This window comes from Neolamprologus brichardi, chromosome 1 (assembly GCF_056152115.1).
Source record: "Neolamprologus brichardi isolate AB-2024 chromosome 1, ASM5615211v1, whole genome shotgun sequence".
Classification (NCBI taxonomy): Eukaryota; Metazoa; Chordata; class Actinopteri; order Cichliformes; family Cichlidae; genus Neolamprologus; species Neolamprologus brichardi.
Genome location: NC_142104.1, coordinates 37,746,742 through 37,759,250, shown reverse-complemented (window position 1 = coordinate 37,759,250; position 12,509 = coordinate 37,746,742). Strand labels below are relative to the sequence as shown.

At 39.6% G+C, this 12,509-nt stretch overlaps 1 protein-coding gene across 3 annotated transcripts in view; it reads left to right on the top strand.

Moving 5' to 3' along the window:
* Positions 1 to 6,454: 6,454 nt before the first annotated feature.
* Positions 6,455 to 12,509, top strand: part of cuedc1b (CUE domain containing 1b) — a 33,216-nt gene continuing 27,161 nt past the window's right edge. For 2 of the 3 annotated variants that reach the window (XM_087841673.1, XM_006799294.3), the window contains exon 1: positions 6,455 to 6,578. The gene's annotated coding sequence lies outside the window, so the exon portion shown is untranslated. Of the gene's footprint in view, positions 6,579 to 10,452; positions 11,637 to 12,509 lie in introns of those variants that run through there. The other variant, XM_087841670.1, reaches the window with a different exon arrangement.

Here is a 12,509-nt window from a genome sequence, read left to right as displayed (position 1 = left end):
GTATGTGTGTACATATTTATATATATAAAAATGGAAGACTGTACTGGAACAAAGAAAAGGGATGAAATTTTACTTATTAAATATAAAATGACACTTTAAGGCAACATTGGGTTTATTTACTGCCACTTACCCTTACAAGATAGCCTTGACCTGCACTAATAAAGTTCAGTATCATGGGGAAAAAAACTTGACTTGGGCTCCAGAAAGATTTTGATCTGATCCTCTGAAGTAGCCATGTATTTATTAGCGGTTCACCATGATGGTGTGCTTCTGTTAATACTGGGCTAGTTTTTTATGGGGGGGGGAGGGGACAAAACCTGTTGTCTTTAACAGTAAGAGCTTGGAGTCTTTAAAGGGAACTGATATTAGCCTACTGCATAAGAATTTATTTATTTAAGCTAGCTGACATGATGTAAGCCTGAGCATCTTTCATAAAGAGGCTTCAGAAGAGGAGCAACGCTTATTGTGGCAAGCTGGCTTGAATCACAAATAAGGATCAAATGTTCATATACTAAAACCAGACTTGCAGAGATGCTGAGCACAGGTCACCACTGAAGAGAACACAGGACAAAAATGTACTGCAGAGCGGATGGAAAGAAACTATAAAATGAACAGATTATTTCAACCCATTTAAAAACTGAAGATGTGGTTTAACTGATCGATGGAGCAAGGCAACCATGCAAGAGCACTCTTCTGTCATTTGTCGAGCTCGACAGCGAATCAGTCCAATCACATACAACTGCTGGTTTTTGGTTCAGTCTGTATTTAAATGGTGACATGATGAATCTACAGATTTTATTTATCAAATAGTAACTTGCAATGGTAAACTCAAAATGGTAACTGTCTGTTAGCACTTCCTCAACCTCATTTTAACATGAAAATGTTACAGTGAGTTTGCAGGGCATGAATGGATCCTGGAATGGCCCAAGTTTAAATGATATGGACTGTGTGCACTTCATTTTTTAATTGTTTTTTCTTTAACATGAATGAAATCACTGTTATTCTAGCAATAAGGCAGCTTTATTCTGACTGAAGAACAGATTAGGGAAGGGGTTACCTGTTGTTTAATTTTGCTAAGAATGTTGACTTGATACTTTTTGTCAAATTCTTGATTATAGTCAAACTCAATGCATCTCTCTCACATGGTTAATTCAGTGGTTTAGTGACTCAACCCGTTCAGATACCTTGTGGAAGAAAATGGGTTGGTTGTGTTCAAACCATAACATTGAGTTATATGAAATTAGGCATGCATACAGTGTGCTTCGCATCAGCCCTATTGGCTTTTGCATTTTTCCATCCATCCATGTTTTACATGATCTCTGCTCCTGTGTGTGTATGTTGGGTTTTTTTGATTTGTTTTGGGGTTTTTTCTTCAATTCATGCTGGTGTTTGTCCTCCTAACAACAATCCTTCACTACAGCCTCAGATTGTGATGCTTTTGTTCATTTTCCTGTAGATAAGATGACTGTAATTTTCTATAACACTGAAGACAGAAAGATAAGGGAACATTATTTTTTCGTTTCTAAGATTTCTTCCATTTCATCCTGCCCCTGCCAGCTTTCAAATGTTTTCAAGCTGTGGGACTGACTATTAGGGTTTGTATCGCTAGTCAAGTCATCATTTGATTATTTAACTGGATGTTAAACTGTTATGCCGAAAATCAATTAACATGTACAGATCAGTTTTTGTTAGGATTATATTAAGTTTGATTTGATTGTACAGATCTGTTAGGGAAAAAAAATAAAAGTTCTTGAAAGTGGTTTCAAATCGTCTGGAAGCGCCTCGTTTTCTGTTTTCTTGTAGTATAAATTGTTTATACTGCTTTGGCATCATCTCAGAGTGTAGTGGTTAACACGCACTGAGCATGAATCACAAAGATAACCACCGTTGTGATATTCATCATCTGAGGTCTAAGATTATGTCAAGCCAGCTAAGAAAGTTTGGCTTTGTTGAACTTAGTTTGTTGTATACTTGAATGGAACTGATACCATTGACTGATTCCCACGCTCACCTAAATAATTCTGGGACAATATAATTTAGTTTATACAGTCCCAATCAAAAGTTTAAGACTTGAAAAGACATCTGAAAAATGGCAAAAAAAATATCATACTTTGCATGGTTGGAGCTTAAGGATCCACGTAGATCAGCGGCCCCCAACCTTTTTTGCGCCACAGACCGGTTTATGCCCGACATTATTTTCATGGACCGGCCTTAAGGTGTCGCGGATAAATACAACAAAATAAAACTAGTACCGGTACCGAAAAAAAAGACGATTTATTAATAACACACCTGAAAAGACCCAGGAAAACAGAGTTAACGATAAAAACAATAACAAAATAACGCTGAAAACAGATTTAAAAACCCTGAAAACCATACATTTCACACCTGAGCCTCAACTCTCGCGGCCCGGTACCGTTCCGAGGCCCAGGGGTTGGGGACCGCTGACGTAGAGCTTCAGCATGCAACAAGAAGAAATGGGAGTGAGACAAAACATTTTTTGAGCATGAAATTTATTGAAAACGTTTAAATTGAAACAGGCTGTTTTACAGCTGATCAAAAGTTTAGGACCATGTGCCTTTAAAAGGCCAAATCAGTGCAAAAATGTGAATTCATTGTCATTTTCTGTCAGGTAGTCACACTGTCAGGATGTTGTGATGGCAAAGGCAAAAAAGCTTTCCCTTTTTGAACGTGGTCGGGTTGCTGAACTGCAATAGCAGGGTCTCTCGCAACGCACCATTGTTGCTGAGGTGGGACAAAAGTTGATTCTGTTCATCTGGACGTAGTGTTTTCAGTGGGAGAAACGTTTTGTCACTCATCCAAGTGACTTCTTCAGTCACTGAAGACTGAAGAAACTACATCCAGATGAACAGAATCCACTTTTGGAGATTTACTTACCTGGATGATTGAGCATGCATCAAGAAAGTAATTTGGAATTTCTTAAATGATCCTGAGGGTTATGGAATAAAAAGGTCAAGTGGAAGACACCAAAATTTCACCAGCACTGAGATGGAGGATCCAGTTTGCTGTGTCAAGACACTGGCTGATCCTCAACCCAAATTAAGGCCTTGACTGGTGCCGACTGCAGCCCCATAGCCATCAGACAGCATCTGAGACCGAATGGCTTCAAAAACATAAAACGTCTTCAAAGGCTTTGTCTCCTTGAACGCCACAGAACTGACCGTTTGGACTTTGCACCAAACATGAGACATGAAAGGTGGAAGAAAGTTTTATTCTCTGTTGAGGAAAATGTAACCTTTATGGTCCTGATGGTTTCCAAGGTTACTGGCATTACAAGCAAATCCCACCAAAGATGTTTTCTACACACACAGTGGAGGGGGCGCCATAATGGTCTGGGTTGCTTTTTCTTCAGTGGAACAGTGGAGCTTCAGGAGGTGCAGGGGCATCAAACGGCCGCTAGCTATGAAGAGAACATCCCTCATGACTGAGGGCTCTCATCTGTGTGGTAACGACTGGGTTTTTCAACAGGACAACGCTATAGTACACAATGCCCGCAGGACAAGGGACTTCTTCCAGGAGAATACCATCACTCTTTTGGACCATCCTGCGTGTTCCCCTGATCTAAATCCAGTTGAGAACCTTTGGGGACGGAAGGCAAGGGAAGTTTACAAAAATGGACAACAGTTCCAGACAGTAGATGCCCTTCTTGCAGCCGTCTTCGCCACCTGGAGAAATGTTCCCATTCACCTCATGGAAACGCTTGCATCAAGCATGCTGCAATTATAGATCTGATCAACAATAACGGTGGAGCTACTCATTACTGAGTTCATGTTTTGAACTCTGATTGCTGTTTTGGGGGGTTTATGGGTTTTTTTTGGAGGTGTGGTCCTAAACTTTTGATCAGCTGTAAAACAGGAAATCAGTTTAAGCGTTGTTTATGATAAATTGCGTGCTTAATAAAATGTTTTTCTCACTCTCATTTCTTCTTGGACCTTGTTAAGATCCAACCATGCAAAATATGATTTTTTGCCATTTTTCAAGTGGTCTTAAACTTTTGATCAGGACTGTATCTATCTGACGCTGCCAGGTTGCACCTCAGACTCAAGGAGCTCAATGATGCCCTGGTCCACATGTGGGAGGGGATCCCCCAAGACACCATGTGTTACAGTCCCTAAATTTAAGTATCATCTCATGAGGATTAGGCTCAGGCATGCATACATACAAGCATGTGGGGTCCATACAAACTACTGTGCAACATTTTAAGTTGTGGCAACGCTGGATCTTTTTTTTCTTTTTCTTTTTTACTTCAATTTTCAAGATGTCTTTGAATTCAGCCCTCTGTAGATTGATCACTTTAATTTCCTGACTTTTGTTCCTAACATTATCCAGTCCATATACAACATGATTCCTCCCACTCCTTTACGATCTGATGTGTTTTGTGAAATTGTGTTTTGTGAAGTGATTGATAGCTTATGGATAGTGAAAAATATAACAACAGGAGTAACAGCTCAATGTGGTTGAAAGTTTGAATCTGAAACAAAAGGTTGTGAATAATCAGCTAAAATAGTTCGCCCAACGTTTTAAGAAATAGAGCTAAAACTATGATAAAGGACGAAAGAGTTAAAAAAAATATTTATGTTAGACACCAACATCTAGTTGAAACTGAATAAACCAGAGGATGGATATTTTGATCCCAAAAGGTGACTGCTGAATTCTTTTGACGTACAATTGTGAGCAAAATTAAGTCATACAGTCTGTTCCTCAAAATGTTAATACCCACAAGTCAGACAAGCAACAGCCAAGCCTGTGTTAATTATTCAGTTAATAGTAGCTTTGAGTCTCTGGCCAATCTTGTTAAAAAACAACAACAAAAAAACCCGCTTGAAACTTTAAACTTGCAAAACAAATTCACGATGTTTATTGTTATTTTGCATACCAGTTCATGATGTGGTTTCAGGTAAGTTATGAACGCCAGGCTGGGAGACAGAAATTGTACATACATTTATTAGTCTCAGATTTAGCCATTCTTATATTTTGCTTGTTTTATGTTATTGTATTTTTGCACAACTGTTGCTAGTGAAGCTCGCACACAAGAATTTCACATCACATGTACTGTACCAGTGTACCTGCACATGTGATGTGACAATAAAAGTGATTTGATTTGATTTGATTTGAAACTATGATGTTTTGCTCTTCAAACACAAGATTGGTCGCATCTGAAAATCTTGATTTAAATTGACGCTTTTCCAGTCTTTCCACATTTCTTTCTGTTCCATAAGCTACTTCAGCTCAAATTTATCTGTTTCGGTCTTGCAGTATCTCAAATATACATTTTTCATCATGTAAGACATCGAAAGACTTCATGATGAAAGAAATTTTCAAGCTCACGGGCACGTCACTGCAACCCCCACTGGCTTCTGCTCCGCAGTTGCTGAATGACCCCTCATCTGGGACTCTCCTCAGCTCTTTCTGGGATAGTGGCGCGGCTGCCCCTCTGTTGGTCTTCCTTGGTCTCTTGTGTTCTGGGGGCCTCTGGATGTCTGGAGTTTTGATCTCCTCCATACCTGCTTCCTGCCCTGAAGGACGGGGCAGTGGCCCCCACACCCTCTAGCAGATCATTACATGAAGGAACCTTTTAAAAAACAAGCGCGTCCATGCTCACAGGTGTACACACGGGTGATCACACACACAAACTACACCCTTTTTGGCTCCTACCTCAAAGCACACTGTGCGCTATTGATCTTACGTGCTGCACAATAATGTTTAATATTTAGTATTTACTGTCATATTCCCATATATCATTGTGATGTTGTTTATTCTATTACTCTCGTTTTCTTCTGCTTGTTTTCTTTTTTCTTTCTCAACAGGTGATCCAGGTGATCGATATATGTTTTGTTTTTTTTGTCTGCTTATTTAGTTGTTTTTTGCCCTTCTCCCCCGTCCCTCTTCTCAGCTGTTTTTCTTTCCCTCTTTCTTTCTCCCCTTCTTTCCCCCAGTCAAGTCTGTCCCGTATTCAGCAAGTGAAAATAAAATAAACAATAAAAGGTGAATCAAATGGACCATTTGGTAAAGTAAATCCGTTGGGCATCTTTCTTCGCCTTTAGACAATAATTCTGATGGCAAAAGAGCCAAACGGGACAGGAAAAAAAAAATTCAATCTACACCAGAGTTACACTCCACAAATAAGATAACTCTTTGTTGTCACTGCACAGTCATACTTAGTACAACGAAACTGGAAAACTGTCCCATGTCGGCACTAAGCACTACTAAACACAACATGGAAGAAACTGAAGTTGGTGAAAATATGGTTTGTTTGTTTTTTGTGAATTACCTTCCCTGTTAACACTTAAAGTAATTGATATATTATTTCTTAAATGTTTTAACAAATAATATTGCACAGGTATGGGTATGTCTTTTAGTTTGAAGATCAGCGTATTTCATGGCTAACGTCATACATCCGGTAGCCAGCTGAATTTTAACGTCATTTCTGCTGGTAAGTGTGTAGCTACTGTATTCCCGTTCTAATGTTAAAAGCTGCTGTCCTGCTGGTCAGCTGTTCTTCCTCTATCGCGTGGAGCTTTGTGTGGATACTGTCTGTTTAACCGGACATCGGGGTCTCTGTGAGTTTTCCAAACATTGCTCTTATGTTTTTTTTACCCCATGTCGAAGGACAAGTTTAAAAGACATAGCTTTAACTGTCGGATTGTTGTGTATGCTTGCTTACTTTACCGCTTATCTTTGTAAACAGCAGCTTGGCGATTTCTTAAAATGTTGTTTTGAACAGTATGATTTCTTGCGAGGGAAATGTACTACGTGTTCTTTTAGCATCTGAAATCCGATGAAACATTTTGAAAGTGTCTTAATTTAGGTTTGATGATGCGACTGCGAATTACTTACCGAGGCCTCGGAATGACGATTCCCTGCTCGGAGGACCCTATGTACCTGGTAGTGATTAGTTAGCCAATACAGCTAACATATCGGTGCTAACCCTAGTTTAATTAAAGGGAGCTTAGAATGTTACCCAGTGTTACCTAAAGTAACCCCACCCCCGCCGTTTTTCACTTAAATTGCGTTAGGATAAAGACTTAATATTGCGAGCAAAATATACATTGAGAGTTGGACCGTTAGCTAGTTAGCAGCGACCTAGTCTGTTTAGAGCACATATAAACCCTGCTACGGTGCAGCAGCAGCGATATCAGACCCCTGTTTAAAAGCTGTGCTACATTCTAAACTTCTGAGGTTTTAACATGTGACAGTCCACGGTTTCATTGGTCTGACCCCGTTTGAATGTGCATGAACTCCACATTTAGGCTGCATTGAACTGGATTTATCAGTTCAAAATATAGGAGTCTCAGCGCAGTTGCTGATGGAGCATAGGGTTCATCCGTTATTACCGCGAACATCCGTCAGCCTTTATGAACGCATCTGCTGTTGTACTATCAAAATATCTGTAATTTCTGCTAGGGCTGCAACTGTCAATTTTTTATTTTTAGTAATCGGCTATTCTTTGGATTACTCCATCAATTAATCGAGTAATTGGATAAAAATAATTTTTGCGCTATTAATGAACAATAATGAATATTAAAAATAGAATAGAATAGCCTTTTCTTGTCATTGCACATGCATAACGAAATTGTAGGTGCTCCGTTCAAACTATGCATGGATAAAAATATAAATGGTAGGACAGTAAGAATAAATAACAAAACAAGAGGAATATATACAAAGCAGGAGAAATGCACACATTAGAGGACACAAAGAAAAAACACAGGTACTCCAAAATGAGCTGTTAGAAATGGCAATGTTTTAATAATTTAACTGCACAACAACATCTCTTAAAACAACTAATATAGTATTTTGTTGTTTTAAAATAGTTGGGTTTTTTTTAAAGAAAACATTTTCGTAAATGCAAAAATAAATAAATAATCTCAAGCATGGTAATATAAAATAAAATAAAATAATATATACATGCAACAAAAAATAAGGAATAAAATAAAATTGCCTGTACAGCACGGTGATTAGCACATTTGCCTCACAGCAAGAAGGTCCTGAGTAACTATGTGTTAGACTGGGCACACAGACCTGTACCCTGCCTCCTGCCTCTGCCACCATGACAAGGATAAGCGGAAGAAAGTGGATGGATGTCTTCTTGGAAGGCTTTCTAACATTAATATGTTGCAAAAATAATTTTGTGTTGCATCTGCTAGATGAGATAGATTAAGTGTGTTTTCATATGTATGTGTTTTGTGCATGTGTTTCTGCGTATTTAAGTGTGTATGTGAATATGAGAGTTTGTGTGTCTGTAAGCCTTAAAAGAGTGTGTGTGGTGGCTGCAATGAAGAAAAGCAAGCATATCAGCATTCTGAAGTTTGCCCTGTGCATTGATGTATAATGTTTTTGCTGCTGAACAGACATTATGATGGTGTAGATGTTAATAATAATTCACTGTCCAAACTAACAGCCCCAGGTCACTGGCTCAGAGTTTTTTGGGGGAAAAAGTTGTTGTGAGATAATATTTTATATTATTTCACTTTAAATCTGTAAAATAACTTCACAAAAGCCTTGAAATAAATATGGTCTCTAAACTCACAAAATATGGTCTCTAAACTCGCCCATTTATTGCAGGTGTCGCAGGTCACTGAGATGGAAAGTGGGACTTCTGCCGTCAGCCTTCAGCAAGCGGCGTAATTAACTTAGTCTGATACACGGTTTAACCGTCCATCTGCATATTTTAAAGATATCCCACTTACGTGGCTTTACTTTAGATTTTTGCTGTGTAAAACAAATGGTGGTGAATACAGCTACAAAGTTAGCTTTTCTTCACGTCAGAGTTCCACCTCTCAGCTCTTCGTGGTGTAAACAGACTCTGGCTCCATGTTAAACTATGCTAGAGTCATCGTCGCTGCTGCTGTTCTGTCAGTCTGTTGGAAAAACTGCGTGGGCTTAATATTGTGAAACTTTTTATTCACATGCTACTCCTACATATGGTTGTATTCCAGGTCTGTTTTTAGTCACAAAAGTTACAGAGTGATGTATCAATCGAAGCAAATAATTTGTGTCAAGGATTTTTTATAATACAGTTATTTGAATTACTGGATGACTGGTTGCTACATTAATATCTGCACAGTTCAAATAACTGTCTGCACAGGACAGGGCTGTAGATTAACATTGTTAGCTCATAGTACTGGTGGTAACAAGGTTGCCAGTTTTGTAGCACAGAGCAAAAAGTTGTAGTGCAAGCATGAAATGTGGTGGGTTTTTTTTTAACATTGTGTCTTTTAAATATCTTGTTTGACACGACATAAGAATTGCTTGATTTTCTCCTTTTTAGCTGCTTCTGAGCAGTAGTGACAAAATCAAAGCTGTGCCTTAGCATCATAAATCAGCCATGGAAAGTCGTTTTTTCACTTGCTGTTGTACTTGTAAGCCTTTCCTTTTCTTTCAGACGTACCTTCATTTGGTGCAGGTTGTGTGTTTGTTTTGTCCTGATGGGCTGGTTTTCTTTAAAAGGTTTGAAATATTGCTCCATTCTTTTCAGCGTGAAAATACGCTTCCAGATTCCAACTCCTTCTATAAGGACCCCCACACAAGATCACTTGGGGTCACTGCACCGGGTGTTCTGATGACCACAGGGATCACTGTTGCCTTCACCCTCCATATCTTCTTCGGTTCTTCTCTGAGGCCTTGGTACTTCTTGAGCTTCTCGTGTTCCTTTTTCCTTATGTTGCTGTAACTCAGTATAACAATCACTACGGCCATCTTCCTCTACTTGTCTACCACTCCTATGTCCAGGTTGGTTAGCCATCATCAGTTTGTCTGTCTGTATCTGAAGTCCCACAGGATCTTAGCTCGTCATTCTCAACCACCCTAGGAGGCGTGTCCCATTTTGACCTCAGGACTTCTAGGTTATACTCTGCGCAGATGTTCCTGTTCACTATGCTGGCCGCTTGGCAGCATCCCACGTACGCTCTGCCTGCTAGCATCTGACACCCTGCTGTTATGAGCTGGATTGTCTCGGGAGCATCTTTACACAGCCTGCACCTGGGATCTTGCCTGCTGTGGTAGACCCCAGCCTCTAACAATCTTCTGCTCAGAGCTCGATTTCTCGTTCACTTCTTTCATACAGCTTGATGACAGATATGTAGAGGAGGTGGCTGACGATTGCTCCATTCTGTAGTCGGTATCCGTAGCCAGTCTTGCAGTGATCTCACTGAGGGATTCAGGCCTATGCAGAACAGCAGGGGGGGGAGGTTATCTCCTTGGTAGATCCCACACTTGATGTTGACTTGTGCAGTTGGCTTGAAGTTGACCTCTAGTATTGTTCGCTCCATCCCCTGAAGGCATCAAAACTATGAATGAACAGATATGGAAATATGTAGTAAACAAAAAAGTGTGAAATAACTCAAAACATGTTTTATACATGTTTTGATTAAATTCTTCAAAATAAATACTCTTAAGTGAAGTCAAATAAAATAAAATAGGATGAATGTGCAATTTAAACTAAGGCTTAAAAATGTATCTCTACTCTGTCTTCTTGGAAGGCTTTATACGTTTTTTACACGTGTTTCTGTGTGTTAAACTGTGCAAGCATATCAGCATTCTGAAGTTTGCCCTGTGACGCAAAGTTTTTGTGCTGCTGAAAACAAGATGTTATGATGGTGCAGACGTTAATTAATGTTAACAATAATTCACTGTCCAACCTAAAATCCCTCAGGTCAGTGACTCACTGGCCCATATTAATTTTATTGGCATGTGAAAAAATATGAACACAATTTAAATGAGACAGTATTTTATATTATTTCACCTTCAATCTTAAAATATCATGAAAACATTGAAATAAATCTGGTCTAGTACACACCATGCTCCCCTTTGGATTCACCCCTGTTCATTTCAATTTAAAATAGGATGGCTGCTGCCAGCCAGGCTGCCTTTATACAGCTAGTTGCAGCATTTCTGAATCATAATCATATACAGGTCTCACTACTATCTTGTGAACTGCTGCCATCCTTCTGTCACAAGTCACCCTGACACTGCTAATCTCCACTCATTCCATGATGCCTGCACTCTCTTTTTATATTTCTGATGCACTTCTGGTTCTTTTTCCATGGTTTATCCCAGGTATCTACCTTCACTACCTCTACTCCTTGGATGTTGACCTTTTCACCCGTCTCCGTCTGAAGCTGGTTTTATGGTCGAGCAGAAGTGGTGTGTTCATTGTCAGCTTCAGTCCGGGCCCCTCTGCCTGCAGGGAGCTCTGCTGTCAGATGGAAGATATGCAGGCCACTTTTGCTCGTGTTGTTAGTCTGTCAGGCAGCCTCGGAGAAGAGCAAATATGTAACATCCAAAAAAAAGTGAAGTGAAACAGAGTGTTAGAAATAATGAAACGTGTCCACTGCAGCCCTCGTTTGTGCTTTTCAAGCTGTTTTTTGATCTTTGAAGTTCTTTTTTTCTCCTCAGTTCTCCTTTTCCCAGTAAACTCCACTACCCCATAAAACCAGCTTTATTTATACTCATGTATTCGGTTTTGCTCCTACTGACTTTCATTCCTCTTCTCTCCATTTCATACCTCCACCTCTCCAGGCTCTCTTGTAGCTGCTCCTTGCTCGCTGCAGATCACAATGACACCTGTGAACATCATAGTCCATGGAGTATCATACTATCACCACTGTAAACAAGAAAAGGTTAGAACCATTTTGTTATTCCACTCTTACCAGTCACCGTCTGTTCCTCCCAGTTCTTCAAGTACATGTTTACCTTTGCCATTTCATTTTCTCCCCTGCAAAATCCACTTCCATATGTCCTTCCTCATGTTAACATCATACCTAGCCAACACCTCATCACCTTTGTTCCCTTTATCTACATGCCCATTGATGTAAGCTCCAGTCATCACTCGTCTACCCAGGGACATTTTTTGTTACTTCATCCAACTTAAGCCTCGATTATGCTTTCCATGTCCACAAGTCTGCTGCCTGGTTTTAAGTGACATAAATTTCATAATAAGAAAGTAAAGGTGGGGCTTCGTACCAGTTTCCCATCTGTTCTTTGTGACCAAGCGGACTTGTCCAGAGAATTTCTATAACTGTGCACCAGCTACACGTGCCCAGGTGCTGAACTTCCAACCCAGTATCAATGCAAAGCATGTAACACCGGTCCAACTTGTGGATGTCACATTTTGCCTCTCTTAAGTGTGAAATGGACCCACATACAGAAGTTGCAGTACGCTACAGTACAAGCCGTGGTGATATTTTATTTCAAGCCAATGTGAAAACAAATGATTAAAGAGATATTACTCATACATTTAAATGTAAACAAATATCAGCCACCTAGCTACCTGACATAGAAGGAGCCTGAAATGTACTTCACGCCTTCCTTGGTCAGTAGTGACTTGCTGGCTGTAAATATTTAATCTCCCCCTGGTGAAACTGCAGCTTCTGTATGCGTGCTCTCCAGAATTCCTGATAATGAGCAAGAGACACAAGTCTATGTTGTCTAAATATTATGTTAGCAAATACATTTTTATATTTAATTTTCTTACATAGGCAATTTACTGTCTC